This window comes from Nyctereutes procyonoides, unplaced genomic scaffold (assembly GCF_905146905.1).
Source record: "Nyctereutes procyonoides isolate TBG_1078 unplaced genomic scaffold, NYPRO_anot_genome, whole genome shotgun sequence".
NCBI lineage: Eukaryota > Metazoa > Chordata > Mammalia > Carnivora > Canidae > Nyctereutes > Nyctereutes procyonoides.
Window position 1 is genome coordinate 49319755 of NW_026575020.1, and position 11728 is coordinate 49331482.

Below are 11728 nucleotides of genomic sequence, written 5' to 3' on the forward strand. Positions count from 1 at the left end.
CCAGGGATTGCTCAGAAATTATCTTGGCCCATTAGAAGCCATCAAAAGTACAATATGTCATGAAGTACATTCCTATAAAAACCCTATTCTTTATCTTTTTTATCCTAAATTACATTGTTTGGATACACCCAGAGACCATACCTTTCACACGGATCACCAGAGATAAACAGGTAAACAGTACAAAACCACATCTTGCTCGGTCCCCCCCCTTCCTTCCAACTCTTTGGGGCACATGGCTGTCTATGGACCGGGTCATGCTGGAACTTAAGAATGACATCTGCTACTTTCTGGTAAAGGGTGCTATTACTTTACATTACAGTAAATTTGGAACTGTGGAGTTTTTAAAAATGACATTAAGAGAAAAGGCACTTTTCACAACTCGAAGTAGGCTTTGGTTTTAAGACAGCGTCGGGGCTAAGGGGAGGTGTGAAGGCCTCAAGGCACAAGATGTGTGTTCTGGGCCCTGCTCTATTTCTCATAGGATGTGTGACTTTTTTTAGACAGATTTATTGAGGTGCAATTGACACACACCAAAAAGCACCGTATTTAAAATATACAATTTTATAAGTTATATACCATATATGTGAAACCACACCTATGATCAAGTAGGGGACATATCCAAAACCCCCAGAGGTTTCCTTTGCGACCCCCCTCCCTGCCGTCCCTAGGCAACCACCCTTTCTGTCACTATCAATTAGTTGGATCAAATCACCTAATCTCTGATCAAGTCACCTAATCTCTGATTCACTAGTTTCTTATTAGTAATAAGAAAGCATCAGATTTGATGAATTCAGAAGTCCTCTCCTAATTTTAAAATCCTATGACTTTAGTATTCTAAGTAGAATAAAAAGCTCCATCAGCCCCAAGGCTGGCAGAGTGAGATTTAGTGCTCCCTGCAAAGCAACACCCCTCAGAACCTAAACCAGCCACCCCAACAATGGGATTCCAAGTAACAGACATTCAAAAGTGCAGAATGCCCATAGGATGTCATTCATATATGGAATTTAAGAAACAAAACAGATGAACGTAGGGGAAGGAAAGGAAAAACAAAAATTAAGATGAAAACAGAGAAGGAGGGCAGCCCAGTTGGCTCAGCGGTTTAGCGCCGCCTTCGGCCCAGGGCGTGATCCTAGAGACCCGGGATCGAGTCCCACGTCAGGCTCCCTGCATGGAGTCTGCTTCTCCCTCTGCCTCTCTCTCTCTCTCTCCCTTTCTCTCTCTCTCTCTCTCTCTCTCCCCTCCCTCTCTCCCTCTCTCTCTGTTTCTCTCATGAATAAATAAATAAAATCTTAAAAAAAAAACAGAGAAGGAGGCACACTATAAGAGACTCTTAATCATAGGAAACAAACTGAGGGTTGCTGGAAGGGACATGGGTGGGGGGATGGGGTAACTGGGTGATGAGCTTTAAGGAGGACACATGATGTGATAAGCACTGGATGTCAGATGCAGCTGATGCATCACTAAATTCTACCCCTGAAATGAATAATACACTGTTAACTAAATTGAATTTAAATTAAAAAAATAAACTAAAAAAAAGTGCTGAGGGCCACCATCTACATACCCCAGCCATTCCTGTCACAAGTGATCAAGAGGGGTGGGGATGAGAGGCAAGAAAGACCCCAGGAAAATGCACCACTCGGTACTCCCCAGTAGTCTTGGATTCACTGAAACCCTCTTCTGTTGTCAGACATGCCAGGCCCATCCTGTGAGGATGCTGAAACCGCCTGCACGCCAGCCCCCCAGTTCCTCTACTGACACTTGGACTATCCCCCTGCCTGTGCAGGTGGCTCGGGCACCACAGCCCAGGTCCCCAGCCCCTCTTCCTGCTGCCAGCAGCCGTCACCGTCTTTCTTGAAGAGACCAGAGGGCAGCAGAGAGCAAATGTCTTTTTCAAGGCTTTCCAAAACAAGGGATTTTTCAAAATCCAGGCCCCTTCTGCTTTTCCCTTGGTTTCCCCAGGAACTGTAATGTCTGAAAGGGTATGAGAAGACAGCCCACAAAGAAAATAAAAACAGTAACACCTGCAAGAATATCTTTTAGCCTCTATAATTTCCACTTTTTTCAGATATTGCATTTGAAAACTACTTCACCTCTGTTCATTTCTCTTTGCTCCCAGGTGTGGGTCTAAAAATGCTTTCTCTCCCTTCTTTCCTTCTTCTCTTTCTCTCTAGTTAGATAGAGAGACAAAGAGAGATAGAGGCAGAGAGATGTCTGGATAGATCACCTGAACCGTGGAAAAGCCTGTTCTGCTTTCCCTGTCTCTGTTTCTCTTTGGCAGCCAGTCCTTCTGGGTTCAAACCTCAGGCCACTTTATAGATACCAGACTTGGTGTTTTGTGAAAAGTACAAAACCTTCAAACAGGAAGGAATGAGGAGTAGGTGCTAGTGAGTATGGAGTTTCTTTTTGGGTGATGAAAATGTTCTGAAATTAGACAGCTGGTGATGGTTGCATGACCTCGCGAATTTACTAAAACTGCTGAACCGTACACTCCAGAAGGCAACATTTATGGTACGTGAATTATACCTCTTTTTTAAAAGTGCAAACCCAGAGAATTAATTTTCCCAAGCCATTGCTATTAGAACGTGCCTCCCTTTCTCAAAAAGTTTTAGTGGCTCTCATTCACCTCCCTAATAAAGTTCATTCTTTCAAGGTCAGGCCCAATCTGATTTTTCAAACCATGGTTTCACTGCTCCTCAACATAGGGTCCTTTTCTAGCCAGGCCTGAAATTTGCTTTTTCTCCAGCATGTCGTGGATTTTTTTCACCATTATGTCTTCTCTCTTGCCAGTCATTCTGCTGATAATCCCTTTGTGCATGTATTTGACAAATGAAAGGCTCTCTGCTGCCTTCCATCAGAATCCAGATCAACTTGCACCATCCATCAAAGGGGATGCGTCCCTGCTCCTCACTCCTTCCTGGTTGAGTCTATACCACGTGTTTTCCATTCATGACTTTGGGTTGTAGATAACTGAGGATTATCTTATATTCCCCAACTCATCAATGAGTTTCACCAAGAATAAGGGCAGCCGGTGCCTTGTAAGTAGTGGTTTCTCGATTTGGATTTTTTTTTAAGATTGTATTTATTTATTCATAGAGACAGAGAGAGAGAGAGGCAGAGACACAGGCAGAGGGAGAAGCAGCATCATACAGAGAGCCTGGTGTGGGACTCCATCCAGGGTCTCCAGGATCACGCCCTGGGCTGCAGGCGGCGCTAAACCGCTGCGCCCCGGGGCTGCCCCTCGATTTGGATTTTGGTTTTGGTTTTGGCAGGAGGTCGATCTGATTTGTGGCATTGCCAATATCTGTGGTGTAAATGCTTGTACTGATGTGACATTAGTGACCGCATATATACTGGATGGGAGTCGGAAGTCCTTCTCTGGTGTAGCACCAAAGAGTGCTAAGGATTAGCAAAACCTGAATTGGGGCATAGTTAGGTAAGGAGCAATTAGTGAAACCACTATAGACACATAGAGATGGATGGAAATTAAGATGGGCACACTAATGCTTCAGCAAAGTTTGACTTAAATGTTTTTTTTTCCTCTTCCTCATTTTTAAAGCCTCCTGCTCCCCTTCAATTGTTTTTCTGTGGAATCTTTTCTTCCAGGAACTTGGTGTCGATATTGACATCCTGTTGACCTCAATGTATACTTGGTAATGAGACTCAAATGGCTGGCATCACCGGCACTAGTGATGACACCACCTTGAAGATGTGACCAACCCAGCTGGCATTACGGACTGGATTCCTATGGAAACTGCCCAGATCCTGTATTTTTCTATAAAAGCCCTCAGCCTTTTACCCCAAGTGGGTCTGCAGTTCTGAAGGCATTAGCCTGCTACACCCTCCTTTGCTGGGCAAAGTAATAAAACTTATCTTTCCTCTTTATCTCCAAACTCTGTGTTATATTTCAGCTCCAGAGCACAGAGGTCAGTTTTCGGACTCAGTGGGAAAACTTTCTAGCAATTAGAATTGTGCATACACTAAATAGGTTATCTCTTGGACCAGGAAACTGAGTGTCATTGGAGTGTTCATAGTTTACATGACCATGGTCTAAGATGAGGTCTACATCACATTTAGTGGTAAACTATATAAACCTGTCCATCTCTTCCAACTCTAAGACTTTTTGGGTCTCAGATAGATATGGCTCCAAGGCCATATGACAGAGAAATGGATTTTGCTATAACTCATCCAGCGTTACCATCAGAGATTAGGCAATCACCCATCAGAAAGTTTTCCTGGGGGCAGCCCGGGTGGCTCAGCGGTTTAGCACCTGCCTTCAGCCCAGGGTGTGATCCTGGAGACCCAGGATCGAGTCCCACATCGGGCTCCCTATGTGGAGCCTGCTTCTCCCTCTGCCTGTGTCTCTGCCTCTCTCTCTCTCTGTGTCTCTCATGAATAAATAAAATTTTTTAAAAAAGAAAGTTTTCCTGGCTGACCTCATCTACCCTCTCCCTATAACCTAATGAAGCCTTCCCCTCTTAAGCTCCCTCTCCACTTTGCATTATCTGTGTGAATTTTGCATACGAGTATTGGATTTACACGGTGGTATCTGATATCCTGAGAGTGGATTTGATCTCTCTCAAGGCGATGTCATTTCTCCCAACCATCTCCAAGGAAAGAGATGCATTCTAAGTCAGGAAAAGGAAACAGTGATTCCCAAAGTCCACCTTAGGTACCAGTCTACTGCTGGAACTCATTTGCCTGCTATATGAGAACAAGTCTCTGGCCAAGATAAAATGGAATCTGTAATCCCCAGGAATCAGGCCATTTTTTGTAAGAAAACTTTTCTAGCTTCATGTGGCTTTCTCTACTTCCCCTTTATCATCTAGCATTTATTACATTTTCAGTAACTATTCCTACTTTCTGTGCTCTGTGTTGGAGAATATTCAGTTTTGTCCAACTAAGCCTTTCTCGAGCACCATGGCTGGGAGTGGGGTACTGTGTTAAACACCTATGGTATGAAGATGAATAAAGATACAGTCCTCCCTTTAGGGTATTTCCGATGGGAAAGAAAGATATAATTCTAGGATCACGTAGAACATGATATTGCAAATCCGAGAGGCAAAAGGAAGAGTAAAAAAGGGAATGGCGGTAAGGGCTTGCTCAGAGGCAAACAGTGATAATAGTTGTCCATAACCAGCATTAGTACACCTGTTTCACTCATTAATTCCCACCACAACCCTATGAAGCAGATGTCTATCATTAATATCCCCATTCAACAAATAAGTAAGTGAGACTCAGAGAAGGTAAAAAAAACAAGCTGAAGTCCATGCACTTACTAAGCAGCAGAACCAGGCCTGGGAACCTGGCAGCCAGGCTCTGACTTCGTATCTTACTGCCCGGCCATGCTGGGCTATCCTGATTAGCCAGACCTGGGTCATGTGCCCACCCCAGAAGTAGACTGAGGCTTAGGTGGTTTCCCCCCAGAAAAAAAAATCATAGTGTCAAAACCAGAAAAAAAAAAAAGAAAACTGGTTATTGGGCAAGGAAAATCAGCAGTTGTCCACTGCAGAATCATTTCAGGAGTGCAGCTCTTCCTCTTGGATTCTCTGCTTGGGATAAATTTTCCATAGATGGTATCTCACTGGGTGGAACCTAAAACACATTAAATGGCTCTTGATATAGGATGCCAGGTAGTTTTTCAACAGGTTTGCATATTTACATTCTGTTTGCCAGAATAAACCTATCTCACCACATCCTTATTTGTGTTAGATGCTATTATGTTTAAACCTAGATAATTCTGCGGCACCTGGGTGGCTCAGTTAGGCATCTGCCTTGGGATTGGGTTGTGATCGCATTGTGATCTCTGGGTCCTGGGATCAGACCCGGGCGGGGTGCCCTGCCCGGCAGGGAGTCTGCTTCTCCCTCTCACCTTGGCCCTTCCCACTGCTAGTGTGCAACCAAGCTCTCTCTCTCTCTCCCTCTCAAATAAATGAGTAAAATCTTTTGTAAAAATAAAAATAAAATAAGGGCACCTGGGTGGCTCAGTGGTTGAGTGTCTGCCTTCAGCTCAGATCATGATCTGAGATCCTGGGATCGAGTTCCCCATCAGGTTCCCCGCGGGGAGGCAGCTTCTCCTTCTGCCTATGTCTCTGCCTCTGTGTGTGTGTCTCTCATGAATAAATAAAATCTTAAAAAATAAAATAAACCTAGACAATTCTAATTTTATTAGATTCTGTATTTATATTTGCATCATCTTCCCTTTCTCCTTTCTAGAGCAGAAACTCTAAGTAAGAGAGTATATAAAAGTTGATTCAACACCAAGCTCTGAATCAACAGATGAGCCAGTTAGGGACCCTGGGGGTGGGGAAGGACAGGTGTGCCCACTGATCCCTGCAGTGTTAGGGGACAAAGGGCTGGGTCTTAGAGAAGAGAGAAGCAGGAGGTCTAGCCCCTGCCTGGGGTTCAAATTTAAAAGGTACTTCCTATGTAAAACCTTTCTAAAAAAATCATTTATGGTCCCTTCACCCGTGTTACCATATTAAAGGTAGATTTCATGCCAATAAAAAAGGTATGTGTGTATCCATAATAATAATAATAATTATAATGATAAAACAGCTAGAGGGATGCCTCGGAGGCTCAGTGGTTGAGTGTCTGCCTTTGGCTCAGGGCTTGACTCCAGCCTGGAGATCCAGTCTGTGTCCCTGCCTCTCTCTGTGTGTCTCTCATGAATAAATAAATAAAATCTTAAAATAAAATAAAATAAAATAAAATAAAATAAAATAAAATAAAATAAAATAAAATAAAATAAAATAAATAAAATAAAATAAAATAAAATAAAAAAATAAAAATAAAAATAAAAATAAAAAAACAGCTAGAGGGGCACCTGGCTGGCTCACTCAATAGAACATGCTACTCTTGATCTCGGGCTTGTGAGTTCAAGCCCCACCGTGGGCATAGAGCTTACTCTTAAAAATAAATAAATAAAAATAAAGTGCATTATTTAAAAGAGAAAAAAAAATCAGCTAGAAAACTGTTGAGACATTCCGGGGTGCCTCATTATGAAGCCCACATCTCCATTTTTCTAAATCGTGAGGATAACTGCTCTATCAGTAATGCTGCCGGATGCACACGTCAAAAGGACCAGTAGGGTGCCCCCAAAGACACGGACCGGGGCTCCACCGCGCGGGGCCGGCGCCCCCTTTTCTTTCCCGCCAAACCGCGGCGGGGCGTCCAGGCCATAGAGGCGAGGAGACCTCCATGGTCCTAGAGAGGAAACGCGACTCTCGGAGGAGGGACTTCCGCCGGGGACCACTTCCGGTTCTGCTCCGCCCGCGGGAGCGGGGTGCGGTGTTCCCCGATGGCCGCTCTCGGGCTCCCGGCTCTGCGGAGGCGAGCGAGGTGGGCGCGGGCCCCAGAAGGCGGGGCGCCAGCTCGGAGAGACCCTCACGCCGCGGAGCTGGGGGGCTTCCCGGAGCGGCCACCCTGCAGCCGTGGCGCCGGGGCCTCTGTCCCCGAAGTGATGCCTCGGGATGAGCCCCTCGGAGACCCGGAGCCGTGGGCTTGTGCCCTTGGGATGACTTCTCGAGGCCCTCGCGGTGAAGTTCAGGGGCCGATCCCGCCTACGTGAGACCACGACCTCCTTGTCCACTTAAAACAGGCTGGTAACGGGAACAGAAGCAGGTGCCTTAGTACTTCATCGAGTCCGGGTCGGGGAGACGGGAGTCGGGTCCAGCCGGGAGGCGCGGCGGCCGGGGCGGAGGGGGCAGGTGCCGGGTGGGGGGTGTGAGTGCCCGCCCTGCGGGGGGGAGGGGGAAGGCCCAGAACATCCCCCTAACGCTCGCCGTGGCGGGTTCCTGGTCTCCCTGCCACCCGCAGACTGCCGGAGCACTTGAACTCCATTGTCCTCGATTTTATTTTTATTCGGATATTTTTTTTAAAAAAAAAAGGTTTTGTTTATTCCTGAGAGAGAGAGAGAGGCAGAGACACAGGCAGAGGGAGAAGCAGGCTCCATGCAGGGAGCCCCACGTGGGATTCGATCCCGGGTCTCCAGGATCACACTGAGCTCAAGGCAGACGCTCGATCCTTGAGCCGCCCAGGTGCCCCTCTCCTGGGTGTTTTGTTTTGTTTTTCTTTTTAATTTGTTTTTTATTGGTGTTCAGTTTGCCAACATATAGCATAACACCCAGTGCTCATCCCATCAACTGCCCCCCTCAGTGCCCGTCACCCGGTCACCCCCACCCCCCGCCCACCTCCCTTTCTATCACCCCTAGTTCGTTTCCCAGAGTTAGGAGTCTCTCATTTCTTTTTTTTTTTTTTTAATCTTTTTTTTTAAATTTTTACTTATTTATGATAGTCACAGAGAGAGAGAGAGAGAGAGAGAGAGAGAGAGAGAGAGGCAGAGACATAGGCAGAGGGAGAAGCAGGCTCCATGCACCGGGAGCCCGACGTGGGATTCGATCCCGGGTCTCCAGGATCGCGCCCTGGGCCAAAGGCAGGCGCCAAACCGCTGCGCCACCCAGGGATCCCGGAGTCTCTCATTTCTGATATTTCTCTCATTTCTGTCTCCCTTTCTGATATTTCCCATTCATTTTTTTCCTCCTTTCCCCTTTATTCCCTTTCACTATTTTTTTATAGTCCCCAAATGAATGAGACCATATAATGTTTGTCCTTCTCCGACTGACTTCATTCAGCTTAATACCCTCCAGTTCCATCCACGTCGAAGCAAATGGTGGGTATTTGTCGTTTCTAATGGCTGAGGAATATTCCGTTGTATATATAGACCACATCTTCTTTATCCATTCATCTTTCGATTGTCCTGGGTTTTTTTTTTTTTAATTTTTATTTATTTATGATAGTCACACAGAGAGAGGCAGAGGCAGAGACATAGGCAGAGGGAGAAGCAGGCTCCATGCAGGGAGCCCGACGCGGGACTCAATCCCGGGTCTCCAGGGTCACACCCCGGGCTGAAGTCGGCGCCAACCGCTGCGCCACCCAGGGATCCCCCCCTGTCCTGGGTTTTAAGACAAGGATAGCGTCTGCCCTCAGGCCCGCCTTGTATTGACCGTAGGTGGGTGGGAGTGGGATGGGTTCTTTGGTGAAGCAGATTCACCTTCGCTGCTGTCTTAGAAGATCGTGTTGTGGAATATTTCACATAAAGCTTTTTTTTTATTATTATTCATAGAGACACAGACAGAGGGAGAATCAGGCTCCACGCAGGGAGCCCGATGTGGGATTCGATCCCGAGACCCCAGGATGACGCCCCAGGCTTCAGGCGGTGTTAAACCGCCGCGCCACTGGTGCTGCCCTCACTTAAAGCTTTTACCATGATGTGCTTACCATCATGGGCAGGTTCAGTGTTGGATTTGGAGTAGGGTCAATTGGCACAGTTACTAGTAAAAACACTGAACTGTTCTGAAAAGCGCTGCAGTAATGGATTAATTCGTCTGACTTTGTTTAGCCTCGTTTCTCAAGCATTTTGAGATTTTTGAGTAACACCCTATTAATAGTTCTCCAGTGGGGGGGGGGGTGTTTTCTTTTTGTTTTGTTTTGTTTTTCCCAGAACACATTTTGGGAAATACTGACAGATCATTCACTTGGACACAGACCTGCTCAGAAGGCACTCCCCCTTCTCAAATTTCAGAAGTACTTTTTTTTTTTTTTAAACCATCTCACTGGATTTTAGGAAGGCTAGTTGGTGTTTGAGAAAATGGTCCATTATTAACAAGTATTGCAAACCATGTAACATTTGGAAAAGGAAGTAAACCCTCTTTGGCTTTACTCCTACGTAGGTCATGGACAGTGAATAATATCTCAATATTATTGAGCAAAATACTGTCAATATATAGTTATAAAACAATGGGAATAATTTAGGGGGGAAAAAAAAGCCCGTGAATTGTTCCTATTGAAAATTCTATAGTTAAGCCGCCTTAATGACAAACTGAGGAAATTTGTTCATGGACTCCTAGAAGGACCTACTTTAAATAGAATGTAGCTAAAAACCATTTAAGGGAGTTGTATGTATGACATTAAGTGACATTCACTGGAAACTTGCAGTAACATAGAATAAAATGTAATACAAGGGTTGTCTTGAACTTTGCTCAGGATTACTTAGTTACTGAAGTTACTGAATAAGCTCTTAATGAGGTAGTTTCATGTATTTGGCACAAACTTCTGTCAGAGCTTTGAAGTGACTTCCTAGGACATTACTGAATTTGCAATTTCGAGCAAAACCTGCCTAAAGATGAGGGTAAAAATAGGTTGGAGTGCCCTGGCTCCATTGTGTAGGGCCAGAAACCTAGTTTCACTAGTTTGCACAGAGATAAGCAGGCTCCAGGAGACAGACTAATGCTCACCAAACTCAAAAGGGACTGATGTATAAACCTAGAGTGTGAGTGAATTCCTTTCTAGTGAAAAATAATAATTTTCAGTCATCTGGATGATTTTATTTGCCAACAGGGTGTACCTTCCTGAAAGAAGATCTACGTGGGGGACCAGACTGTTACACTAGGGTGTGTTGTATGGAAGACAACTAGCATGAAATCAACAAGGAGAATGCTAGCCAAGTTTAATGGCATCAGGTGTCTTCACTCTACAGATAAACCTATCAGATCGGCTAGATATTTATTTCCATGGGTAAAAGGCACTCTCTCCCATGGTGCTAGAGGCAAGATAAAAATTTGTCTTTTTGAATATCCCTTTCGGAGACTCTTCCCATATTCTTTCTCAAGCTAGAGTACAAAGCAATTAACTTGGTTTAAGCTCTTCTGTTAACAGCTTCTCTCCAGCTGTCCCTCCTTGAAGTTGCACCCTGGTCACCGAGTTAGGATTTGAGGTCCTTTTAAATAGCCTCTTTGTCCTTTCTGTTGATGATTGATTTCATTCTATATATTTGATCTCTTTCTAAAGTTTAAGTATTGGGACACCTGGGTGGCTCAGTGGTTCAGCATCTGCCTTTGTCATAGGTTGTGACGCAGGGTTCTGGGATCGAGTTCCGCATCGGGCCCCACGCAGGGAGCTTGCTTCTCCCTCTGCCTGTGTCTCTGCCTCTCTGTGTCTCTCATGAATAAATAAATAAATTCTTTTTTTAAAAAAAGGCTCCCTTTGAAGTTTAAGTGTCTATTGGCCCTGTTGTTGGTTCGAAGCCTTGGGAGCTTCCTGGGTGAAATCTGAAACTGTTCTTCATACACAGCTCAAGGAGGGACCAAAGGCAAAGCGCAGATTGCCAGGTAATAAGCAAGGCTTGTCATGGGTGGTGGTAAGATGAGTAAATTGCATCCACCCACCAGAGTCTTAAAAACTATTCAGAAGCCTTAATGGGGATGATCGGTCATGTGTACTGTCCAGATGATCTCAACACACATTGCTGTCTCAAGGTTACATCCTTGAAAATGACTCCCACCATGGGAACAGAAGGCAGAATGTATACTCTAAGGGTGAAGGACCCGATTGCGCAGGTCCAGCCTGAGGGTCAACTGGTAATCAGTGTCCTCTTGATGATTTCCTCCAATACCCATTTAACCCATCCAAGAACCAAAACCTGTGTTTATCTATTTACTCAACTTTCCTTTATGACACTACTTGATGTTAAGACTAACTGCATATAGTTTTCTAATCAGATAAGACCTTTCAACTCCATTAGGTACAGAATCAAAATTCCATTTGCCCATTGTTGCAATATAGCTATAATTATTTAGATAGCTCTTAGGTATTTTCTCCCATTTCTAATGATAAATTCCAGTAGTGACTGGCTTTCTGTATATTTTATATGTGCTTCAAACAACAGCTGTCA